Raw genomic sequence first — 12,684 nt, 5'->3', positions numbered from 1 at the left:
CTGGCAAATGCCAAACGTCCTGCACGGTGTTGGGCTGTAAGCACAACCCCCACCTGTGGACGTCGGGCCCTCATATCACACTCATGGAGTCTGTTTCTGACCGTTTGAGCAGACACATGCACATTTGTGGCCTGCTGGAGGTCATTTTGCAGGGCTCTGGCAGTGCTCCTCCTGTTCCTCCTTGCACAAAGGTGGAGGTAGCGGTCTTGCTGCTGGGTTGTTGCCCTCCTACGGCCTCCTCCACTTCTCCTGATGTACTGGCCTGTCTCCTGGTAGCGCCTCCATGCTCTGGACACTACGCTGACAGACACAGCAAACCTTCTTGCCACAACTCGCATTGATGTGCCATCCTGGATAAGCTGCACTACCTGAGCCACTTGTGTGGGTTGTAGACTCCGTCTCATGCTACCACTAGAGTGAAAGCACCGCCAGCATTCAAAAGTGACCAAAACATCAGCCAGGAAGCATAGGAACTGAGAAGTGGTCTGTGGTCACCACCTGCAGAACCAGTCCTTTATTGGGGGTGTCTTGCTAATTGCCTATAATTTCCACCTGTTGTCTATCCCATTTGCACAACAGCATGTGAAATTGATTGTCACTCAGTGTTGCTTCCTAAGTGGACAGTTTGATTTCACAGAAGTGTGATTGACTTGGAGTTACATTGTGTTGTTTAATTGTTCCCTTTATTTTTTTGAGCAGTGTACTTGTATTTTCAAACACAATATATGGGCACTAGTAAACTAATATTAAATATCTGGCAGACGGATGGATGCTGCCCACTATAATTGATAATCAGTGTTTGGATTAATATCCAGCACCGAGGTGTGTTGAATTCACACGTGTATCAACATCTGTACTAATGCCCTATATGCCATATTTTATATTTCATTTTTATTTGGTTACATACATTATTTTATCTTAGAATTGGAAAAAATTTGCATATAGGATTTGTATGTTGCACATGTAGATTTGCAACCTCATAGAAAACCAAGGTACCTGACTAACAACAGTAAATCGACTATGAGGCTGTAAATCATTAGTTTTTGGGTATTTGTATTCTAATTTTTTTTTTGCAATTTTATATTTTTATTCTTGGCAATAAATATTTGTATATTCATCAATTTTTGTGTAATTCTGTTCAACACCAGATAACCAAATGCCCTCCAATATATTTGTATGTTATAAAAAATGGTTTGGATACTAATCAGTTGGAGTAAACCCTAGCTGTAGGGTTGAGGTATAAAGCTTTAATACTTTTTAGGATAGGACCAGTGAAACCGAGTTTTTCGAGCGTGTTGAACATATAATCCCAATGTATTCTGTCAAATGCCTTCTCTGTGTCCAAAGATAGGAGCAGAGAAGGCATTTTTTACATTTCTATCCATTTTAAGATATTTATAAATGTACGTGTGCTATCAGGGCCTTGCCTTCTGGTGACGAACCCAATCTGATCTGGTTTTACAAGAAGCGGGATGATATTTTCTAATCTGCGAGAAATTATTTATGCATAGATCTTTATATCTGAATAGATAAGAGATTGGACGATAATTAGTTACTAATGAGGGGACCTTATCTGGCTTGGGGATCGTGATAATTGTTGCTTGCAACATTTCTGTAGGAAAATGACCATCTACCATTGCTTGGTTGTTGAATATATTCTATAACTGTGGGTTTAGAATACGTGAAAAATATTTCAAGTATTCATTAGAGAAGCCGTCTGGGCCTGGTGCTTTTTTTTTTCAGTTTAAGTGAGTTAATGGTTTCTATTATTTCCCTAGTAGAGAAAGGTGTGTTGAGGGTTTCTAGTTGAATAGTGGATAAAGTAGGTAAATTGATGGATTCTAAGAAATCTTTTATTGTATCTTGTTTGGGTTGTGTTGTTGAATTGTCATCTTTTAAGTTATATAATGAGTTATAATAATCCCTAAAGTGTAAAGTAATTTGTTATATGTAGGGGGTTCAGTAATTTACTATTGGTTGTTATATCTGTGAGGTGAGCGATTTTAGTTTTGTTTTGGCTAATCGAGTGAAAAATCTAAAAAAGTAAAGGCCTTATCCCTCATGGCCGTAGTAATGTGTAGATTAAGTTTTACAAGGTTGCGTTCATAGTCATCTAGGAGTAGTGACTTAATTTTGTCTCTTAATTGTATTATATGGTCTAAATTTTGTGAGTAGCTTGATGTTTTGTAATCTTTTTCAGCTTTTTTCAATTGATCCAGTTAGTCGTTTAGTTTTTTTATACTGAGAACCATATTTGATTAAAAGACCCCTAGTGAATGCCTTGTGGGCGTTCCAAAGAATAAACTTGTTAGTCTCAGGAACGTCATTGTTCTGGAAATAATCCTGAATATCTTTTTCTAGTTTACGCTGTAACTCTTTATTGGCAATAAGGTAATTATTAATACGCCAAACGTATTGTGGATTGGGTATGTTGGTTTCTTTTATAATAGTGATTAGCGGGGCCTAGTCTGACCATGTGATTTGTCCTATTTGTAAGTTAGATATTAGTTGAAGAGAGTGTCTATTAGCTAAACAGTAATCTATTCTTGTATATATCATGACATGTTGAACAGAAAGTGTAATCTCTTTCGTTTGCATTGATGTAGCGCCAAGAATTATATACACTGCTCAAAAAAATAAAGGGAACACAAAAATAACACATCCTAGATCTGAATTAATTAAATATTCTTCGGAAATACTTTGTTCTTTACATAGTTGAATGTGCTGACAACAAAATCACACAAAAAAAATAAATGGAAATCAAATTTTTTAACCCATGGAGGTCTGGATTTGGAGTCACCCTCAAAATTAAAGTGGAAAAACACACTACAGGCTGATCCAACTTTGATGTAATGTCCTTAAAACAAGTCAAAATGAGTCTCAGTAGTGTGTGTGGCCTCCACGTGCCTGTATGACCTCCCTACAATGCCTGTGCATGCTCCTGATGAGGTGGCGGACGGTCTCCTGAGGGATCTCCTCCCAGACCTGGACTAAAGCATCTGCCAACTCCTGGACAGTCTGTGGTGCAACGTGACGTTGGTGGATAGAGCGAGACATGATGTCCCAGATGTGCTCAATTGGATTCAGGTCTGGGGAACGGGCGGGCCAGTCCATAGCATTAATGCCTTCGTCTTGCAGGAACTGCTGACACACTCCAGCCACATGAGGTCTAGCATTGTCTTGCATTTGGAGGAACCCAGGGCCAACCGCACCAGAATATGGTCTCACAAGGGGTCTGAGGATCTCATCTCGGTACCTAATGGCAGTCAGGCTACCTCTGGCGAGCACATGGAGGGCTGTGCGGCCCTCCAAAGAAATGCCACTTCACACCATTACTGACCCAATGCCAAACCGGTCATGCTGGAGGATGTTGCAGGCAGCAGAACGTTCTCCACGGCGTCTCCAGACTCTGTCACGTCTGTCACATGTGCTCAGTGTGAACCTGCTTTCATCTGTGAAGAGCACAGGGCGCCAGTGGCAAATTTGCCAATCTTGGTGTTTTCTGGCAAATGCCAAACGTCCTGCACAGAGTTGGGCTGTAAGCACAACCCCCACCTGTGGACGTCGGGCCCTCATATCACCCTCATGGAGTCTGTTTCTGACCGTTTGAGCAGACACATGCACATTTGTGGCCTGCTGGAGGTCATTTTGCAGGGCCCTGGCAGTGCTCATCATGTTCCTCCTTGCACAAAGGCGGAGGTAGCGGTCCTGCTGCTGGGTTGTTGCCCTCCTACGGCCTCCTCCACGTCTCCTGATGTACTGGCCTGTCTCCTGGTAGCGCCTCCATGCTCTGGACACTACGCTGACAGACACAGCAAACCTTCTTGACACAGCTCGCATTGATGTGCCATCCTGGATAAGCTGCACTACCTGAGCCACTTGTGTGGGTTGTAGACTCCGTCTCATGCTACCACTAGAGTGAAAGCACCGCTAGCATTCAAAAGTGACCAAAACATCAGCCAGGAAGCATAGGAACTGAGAAGTGGTCAGGTCACCACCTGCAGAACCACTCCTTTATTGGGGGTGTCTTGCTATTTGCCTATAATTTCCACCTGTTGTCTATCCCATTTGCACAACAGCATGTGAAATTGATTGTCACTCAGTGTTGCACCCTAAGTGAACAGTTTGATTTCACAGAAGTGTGATTGACTTTGAGTTACATTGTGTTGTTTAAGTGTTCCCTTTATTTTTTTGAGCAGTGTAGATCCTTCTCTAATAACCATGAGTTCAATGAAGGGGGAGGTCTCTTGTTCTGGCTAGTAGTGTCTAAGGCTGGATTAGCTATAATGTTGAAATCACCAAATATGAATAGATGACCCTTTTGCAAATTTTTGGTAAAGTTGTGTAAAAAATAAATCTGCGAAGCATTGGGGCCATATAAATTACATATTGTATATGTTATATTATTCAGCTTACATACCAAGACAAGAAACCTTCCCCTGTTATCTTTCAATAGACATATTTTCTCAAATGCTATAGTCTCTAATTGCATACACACGCCTTTTTTGTGGTTGAGCATGAGTGGTAAATATGGGGGAAACGTTTATGCTTCATTCTAGACGTATCTTCTAGTAGTAGATGGGATTCTTGAATGCAGATGTCTGCTCCATTGTTTTTTTTCTTCCCTCTAGAGAGAATGGTGTTTATATGGATGATTAGGTCCTTTTACATTTAAGGAGAATACTTTAATAGTGATTTTGTGTTGTTGTGAATAGCTTACGATTGTCATAGATCCATGGGAATGGACTGTAAGTCTTTGGTTTGGCTTGACTGGCATAAATCAGTTCTTCTGGTTGGAAGTTCTGAGGACGAGTTGTTGTTGGGGTGGTTGTCTGGTTGTCATCTGATGTTGATTGCAATAAAGGACCTAAAAAGATACAAAGCAAAAACGCAAACAAAAACAGTAGAACTATTCTTGCGGGATTAGAATAACAGAGCATGATCTGGGCGATCAACAAGTGTATGGGGACAGTCATTGTGGACTTGTTAACACATGTGTTGTGAGGTTCAGGCCTCCTGAATATTCGTTGTTCGCTCTTTCCTGCTGTTTTCCTCAGGTTCTGTGATTTTAAGTTGCTACTGAGTAAGTAGCTTCTTCCCTTGTTCCAAATAAAGTATGACGTGGGTTTTCCCTTTTTTAAGGAAAATTAGATTGGTGGGAAAGCCCCATTTGTAAAGGAATTTTGTTTTCCCTCAAACATGTTGCGATAGGGGCACAAAAAGGTCAAAACAACTATGAAGGGGGCCACAATGAGGGCAAAACAACTATGAGGGGCAAAAGGAGGGCAAGACTAGTGTGAAGGGGGCACAAGGAGGGCAAGACTACTGTGAAGGGGGCACAAGGAGGCCAAAACTACTGTAAGGGGCCACATAGAATATGAATGGGGCAAATGTGTTGCGGGGCAAATGTGTTGCAGGGCAAATATCTGCCTCTACCACTAAAGGGGGAACATGTACTGTACATTTCCTGCAACCTATCCCTGCTTCTCCATTCAGCTTCCTTAAAAATGCCTCAAGCAGACTGTCGCACATGTGTATGGCTGCTTCATTTATTTCTATGGGAGTTCTGGAGGTAGCCAAGGGTTATATTCAGCTCTGTACAAAACTCCCCATAAAATTGCAGAATGGAGAAGTAGGGGGCCTGCATGGGGTACAGGGACCCCTTTCTTATAAATCTATTTATATGTATGTACATATTTATTTCCTTTTTATTTTTCAGTGCGGTAGACCACAATACTCTTGAAAAAGTAAGTAAAATTATTATATATTTTTTTGAATCAGATCATTTTTATTAAAGGTTTTACATACAGCCAATTATTCAGATTAACCGTAAAAAGTAAGTAAAATTTTAGTTTTGTTGTGTGCATTTGTTTTGTAATGTTCAATTATATATATTCTTTTCTTTTTACAGACATGTCTTCTTCAACTGATGCCAGGAGCCCTCCTCCTCGTCATACGCAGAGTACATACTGCGTTATGTGTTGTTATTCAAAAACGCATTGAAAAAGTATATTGATGTTATTAATAGGGATGAGCGAATCGACTTCAGATAAAACATCCGAAGTCGATTCACATAAAAGTTCTGTAAAAGCGAAATTCTGTACAGTATTAGAATGTATTGGCTCCGATGAGCCGAAGTTATTGCTTTGCAAAGTTGTGAGACTTTGCGCAATAACTTCATAAATTAATTTGTACTGTAAAAAAACATTTCTCTTGGAACCGAACCAGAGTTCGGGAAATGTTTTTTTACAGTACAAATTAATTTATAAAGTTATTGCGCAAAAGGCTCATCCGAGCCAATACATTCTAATACTGTACAGAACACCTGCTCCGTACAGTATTAGAACAAAGTTTTATGCAAGTCGATTCTCATCCCTAGTTATTAACAATTTTAAAAAAATTTAAAATTATAATCCAATGATTATTGATTAGTGTGAACATTATTTTAAATATATCTATTTTTTTTTTGTATCGTTATAGAGTTCCAGAGTCTCCACCAGGCAGGATGAGAAGGAAATTGTCTTTTATATTGATAATAACCTCCTCAATCAACTGGTGGAGGTGTGCCTGGCATCGTGGGACTACACCAACCGCAGACATGCAGACCATAATGCAACCCAACTCCTCTTGTATGAGATGAAGGCATTAGTCCCAAATTGGGAGGACCTCAAAGAAGGATCCATAAAGGGATCAGTGCCGTAAGTATTGATTTTTATTTGTGGAATGCATACATAAAGTCTAATGACGCAAGTGGTCTTCAATAAAGTTGACTCCTTCCTACTTTCCAGTTTAAAAAATTTTTTATTAAAAAAATCTAAATTTAAATAGGATTTTCGAAGTGGCTACAACAATTCCATAGTAAACCATTTTTTATTTACTCAACTCTATGGGTATGAAGATTAACTTTTTTTTTTACAGGAGCTCAGATAATAGTTCTGTGGCGGTCTATCAGGGACCCCTACAAAAAAGGATTACAACGAGGAACTTCAGGCCCCAAGTGGTTCAGGGGGAACTCTAAGGGGTAATACCGCTATCATGCCGCCTTGGGGTTCCTGAGGAGAACCTTGGAGTTTCAAAGGTAAGATATTCTGTAGATCACGTTTTATTTATTTAGCAATCCACTCTATGGTGGCCCCCTACAATTGTAATGTCCCCCATAGAGGCCCACAACTTTTAAATGTATTTGGGGGAAAAAGGTTACATAAAATAGCGAAAAGAATTCTATAAACAACTTGTATGTGGAAAGGCTCCTCGATAGATTGCAAAGAACCTAGAACAGGCATCCTCAAACTGCGGCCCTCCAGCTGTTGTAAAACTACAACTCCCACAATGCCCTGCTGTAGGCTGATACCTGTAGGCTGTTCGGGCATGCTGGGAGTTGTAGTTTTGCAACAGCTGGAGGGCCGCAGTTTGAGGATGCCTGACCTAGAACAATGACGTCAACACACAATCCAGACCTGCCCATGTTGTGATGTTAGCATGCTGCTCGGTTTGTTCTTTTCAATCGAGAGAGGAGCAACTGCCTTGCCAAGTGCACATTGATGTGGTGACTGTCTTGTGCACTGTGAACCAGCCCTAATTTTTTATTTTTTGCTTTTTGTTTGATTTCCAGAGCAGACAACACTCGGGCACCTGAAGTTCCTCAGACAACTGGTCAAGACACAGATGTTCCCCATATCTCAACCCTCCAGCGACCAACCGATGTCTAGATTGGCCCCAGTCTTCCAGGCCATTCATTATTCCTCGCCAGAGGGCAGGTAGGAGCAGTCAGGTGGACTACGAGGATCTCACAAGGCTCGTTTTCAAAGAGTTGCCACTTTATAGGAATGTTTTATGTGTCTGCAGGAGGGGGCTGTGTCAGCGCAACAAATTAGTCCGGTTCAACACTATTTGAAATCTCTGGTCCCCGTGATGGGGGTCAAAGGTTCGCCAAAACGTGCGTCGGGGTTGGCACCATCCCAGAGGAGAAACATAATGGGTAATTGATTCTCTGTATTACATGTAATTGATGTATTTTTGCACTATGCACATGCACTTTATTATGGTCTATATGTGGAAGATATACTGAGTTACCAATTGTGTCTCCTCTTGTGGATGTCGCATTTTCCGTGCACTTGTTTTTGTGTATGGATTGTTAACCATGAATTATGTTAATAAAATGTATTTATACTTCATGCGGTCTTGTAGTTTTTGATGGGTACTTAAATTTTATAGCAGATAGACATGGGCCAATAATAGAACCAAAAGGTTAAACAAATCATATACACTATTTTTAGAATATTTCATTTCAAGCATTGATATTTTAATAAATATACACTGGAAAATGTTCATTATAGCGCAAATTTAGAAACAATAAAGTATTAGTAATTACCTTATAGTAAGCATTAAACGTTGAGCAGGTGATATACTTCTTCTGAAAATGGTGTCAGGCCTTTCTATTCGATGAGAGAGCCTTTGCGGCAGATCAAAACTGTAAATGGTCATCCGGAGATTATTGAAAAACTTGTTTAGATGCATTCTCAGTTCCAAAAGCACCCCTTCTCATTCTGGTAGAAGAGACAGGGTGAACCCAGTATTGATGATGTCCCTGTATCGCTCAAAGACATCTTCTCCAGCATGATACCAGTATTAAGACTTAAAATCCAAATCTTATATGGTCTGGCAACATTTTCTGTATCTTTACAAGCAGAATCTGAAGCATATTTGCCCTTCGGTCCCATTTATATAACCACTGCCCAATTTGCATATGTAATTGAAGCTTTTGATCAATGACAACAATCACGGATCAAAACAACCGCCAACAGTAGAGGGGGGCGGGGGTTAGAAGCCAATATCAGGCCATGTCGGGGATGAGCATCCCCAGCCAAGATGCAGTGGCGGCCCTGCGGGGATCAGAGGTGACGTGGGTGCGGTAAGAATAACCTATAAGAGGACCTTAGTCCATTATATGGGGGTCTGAATATGGAAATGCAAAGAAAACCTTTGTTTCCATTTTTTTAAAGTATTAAAACACAAGAAAAACTATATACAATGTGGCATAGCTGTAATTGTACTGTACTGCAGAATAAGGGTAAAATTTCAGTTCTACTACACAGGGAATAGCATAAAAAAAAAAAAAAACTATGGTGGAATTACATTTTTCCCCCAGTACCACCTCATTTTGAATTTTTTCCAGTTTTCCACTACATCATATGCAATATGGAATGGTGCTATTAGAAGGTACAACCTGTGCCACTAAAAAAAACAAGCCCTCATACAGCTGTTTGAACGTAAAAAAAAAAATTATATATATATATTATATATATATATATATATATATATATATATATATATATACACATACACATATACACACTGCTCAAAAAAATAAAGGGAACACTTAAACAACACAATGTAACTCCAAGTCAATCACACTTCTGTGAAATCAAACTGTCCACTTAGGAAGCAACACTGAGTGACAATCAATTTCACATGCTGTTGTGAAAATGGGATAGACAACAGGTGGAAATTATAGGCAATTAGCAAGACACCCCCAATAAAGAAGTGGTTCTGCAGGTGGTGATCACAGACCACTTCTCAGTTCCTATGCTTCTTGGCTGATGTTTTGGTCACTTTTGAATGCTGGCGGTGCTTTCACTCTAGTGGTAGCATGAGACGGAGTCTACAACCCACACAAGTGGCTCAGGTAGTGCAGCTTATCCAGGATGGCACATCAATGCAAGCTGTGGCAAGAAGGTTTGCTGTGTCTGTCAACGTAGTGTCCAGAGCATGGAGGCGCTACCAGGAGACAGGCCAGTACATCAGGAGACGTGGAGGAGGCCGTAGGAGGGAAACAACCCAGCAGCAGGACCGCTACCTCCGCCTTTGTGCAAGGAGGAACAGGAGGAGCACTGCCAGAGCCCTGCAAAATGACCTCCAGCAGGCCACAAATGTGCATGTGTCTGCTCAAACGGTCAGAAACAGACTCCATGAGGGTGATATGAAGGCCCGACGTCCAGAGGTCGGGGTTGTGCTTACAGCCCAACACCGTGCAAGACATTTGGCATTTGCCAGAGAACACCAAGATTGGCAAATTCGCCACTGGCGCCCTGTGCTCTTCACAGATGACAGCAGGTTCACACTGAGCACATGTGACAGACGTGACAGAGTCTGGAGATGCCGTGGAGAACGTTCTACTGCCTGCAACATCCTCCAGCATGACCGGTTTGGCATTGGGTCAGTAATGGTGTGTTGTGGCATTTCTTTGGAGGGCTGCACAGCCCTCCATGTGCTCGCCAGAGGTAGCCTGACTGCCATTAGGTACCGAGATGAGATCCTCAGACCCCTTGTGAGACCATATGCTGGTGCGGTTGGCCCTGGGTTCCTCCTAATGCAAGAAAATGCTAGACCTCATGTGGCTGAAGTGTGTCAGAAGATCCTGCAAGACAAAGGCATTGATGCTATGGACTGGCCCGCCCGTTCCCCAGACCTAAATCCAATTGAGCACATCTGGGACATCATGTCTATCCACCAACGTCACGTTGCACCACAGACTGTCCAGGAGTTGGCAGATGCTTTAGTCCAGGTCTGGGAGGAGATCCCTCAGGAGACCGTCCGCCACCTCATCAGGAGCATGCACAGGCGTTGTAGGGAGGTCATACAGGCAAGGGGAGGCCACACACACTACTGAGCCTCATTTTGACTTGTTTTAAGGACATTACACCAAAGTTGGATCAGCCTGTAGTGTGTTTTTCCACTTTAATTTTGAGTGTGACTCCAAATCCAGACCTCCATGAGTTGAAAAATTTGATTTCCATTTTTAATTTTTGTGTGATTTTGTTGTCAGCACATTCAACTATGTAAAGAACAAAGTATTTCAGAAGAATATTTAATTAATTCAGATCTAGGATGTGTTATTTTTGTGTTCCCTTTATTTTTTTGAGCAGTGTATATATATATATATATATATATATATACATACATACACTGCGTGCAGAATTATTAGGCAAATTAGTATTTTGACCACATCATCCTCCTTATGCATGTTGTCTTACTCCAAGCTGTATAGGCTCAAAAGCCTACTACCAATTAAGCATATTAGGTGATGTGCATCTCTGTAATGAGAAGGGGTGTGGTCTAATGACATCAACACCCTATATTAGGTGTGCATAATTATTAGGCAACTTCCTTTCCTTTGGCAAAATGGGTCAAAAGAAGGACTTGACAGGCTCAGAAAAGTCAAAAATAGTGAGATATCTTGCAGAGAGATGCAGCACTCTTAAAATTGCAAAGCTTCTGAAGCGTGATCATCGAACAATCAAGCGTTTCATTCAAAATAGTCAACAGGGTCGCAAGAAGCGTGTGGAAAAACCAAGGCGCAAAATAACTGCCCATGAACTGAGAAAAGTCAAGCGTGCAGCTGCCAAGATGCCACTTGCCACCAGTTTGGCCATATTTCAGAGCTGCAACATCACTGGAGTGCCCAAAAGCACAAGGTGTGCAATACCCAGAGACATGGCCAAGGTAAGAAAGGCTGAAAGACGACCACCACTGAACAAGACACACAAGCTGAAACGTCAAGACTGGGCCAAGAAATATCTCAAGACTGATTTTTCTAAGGTTTTATGGACTAATGAAATGAGAGTGAGTCTTGATGGGCCAGATGGATGGGCCCGTGGCTGGATTGGTAAAGGGCAGAGAGCTCCAGTTCGACTCAGACGCCAGCAAGGTGGAGGTGGAGTACTGGTTTGGGCTGGTATCATCAAAGATGAGCTTGTGGGGCCTTTTCGGGTTGAGGATGGAGTCAAGCTCAACTCCCAGTCCTACTGCCAGTTTCTGGAAGACACCTTCTTCAAGCAGTGGTACAGGAAGAAGTCTGCATCCTTCAAGAAAAACATGATTTTCATGCAGGACAATGCTCCATCACACGCGTCCAAGTACTCCACAGCGTGGCTGGCAAGAAAGGGTATAAAAGAAGAAAATCTAATGACATGGCCTCCTTGTTCACCTGATCTGAACCCCATTGAGAACCTCTGGTCCATCATCAAATGTGAGATTTACAAGGAGGGAAAACAGTACACCTCTCTGAACAGTGTCTGGGAGGCTGTGGTTGCTGCTGCACGCAATGTTGATGGTGAACAGATCAAAACACTGACAGAATCCATGGATGGCAGGCTTTTGAGTGTCCTTGCAAAGAAAGGTGGCTATATTGGTCACTGATTTGTTTTTGAATGTCAGAAATGTATATTTGTGAATGTTGAGATGTTATATTGGTTTCACTGGTAAAAATAAATAATTGAAATGGGTATATATTTGTTTTTTGTTAAGTTGCCTAATAATTATGCACAGTAATAGTCACCTGCACACACAGATATCCCCCTAAAATAGCTAAAACTAAAAACAAACTAAAAACTACTTCCAAAAATATTCAGCTTTGATATTAATGAGTTTTTTGGGTTCATTGAGAACATGGTTGTTGGTCAATAATAAAATTAATCCTCAAAAATACAACTTGCCTAATAATTCTGCACTCCCTGTATATATATATAAAATAATTATTGCTCCGGGAAGGCAGGGATTAAAAAAAACAAAAACAAATGTAAATTGTCTGTCCTTAAGGAGTTAAACATTTTTATTAAGGCATATTGGCATAAATATTATGTACATCAATCAGCCATATTAAAGAAAAAGACATGTGAAGTGCAC

Source organism: Bufo bufo, chromosome 4 (genome assembly GCF_905171765.1).
Source record: "Bufo bufo chromosome 4, aBufBuf1.1, whole genome shotgun sequence".
NCBI lineage: Eukaryota > Metazoa > Chordata > Amphibia > Anura > Bufonidae > Bufo > Bufo bufo.
Note: the sequence above shows the minus strand (reverse complement) of the source record.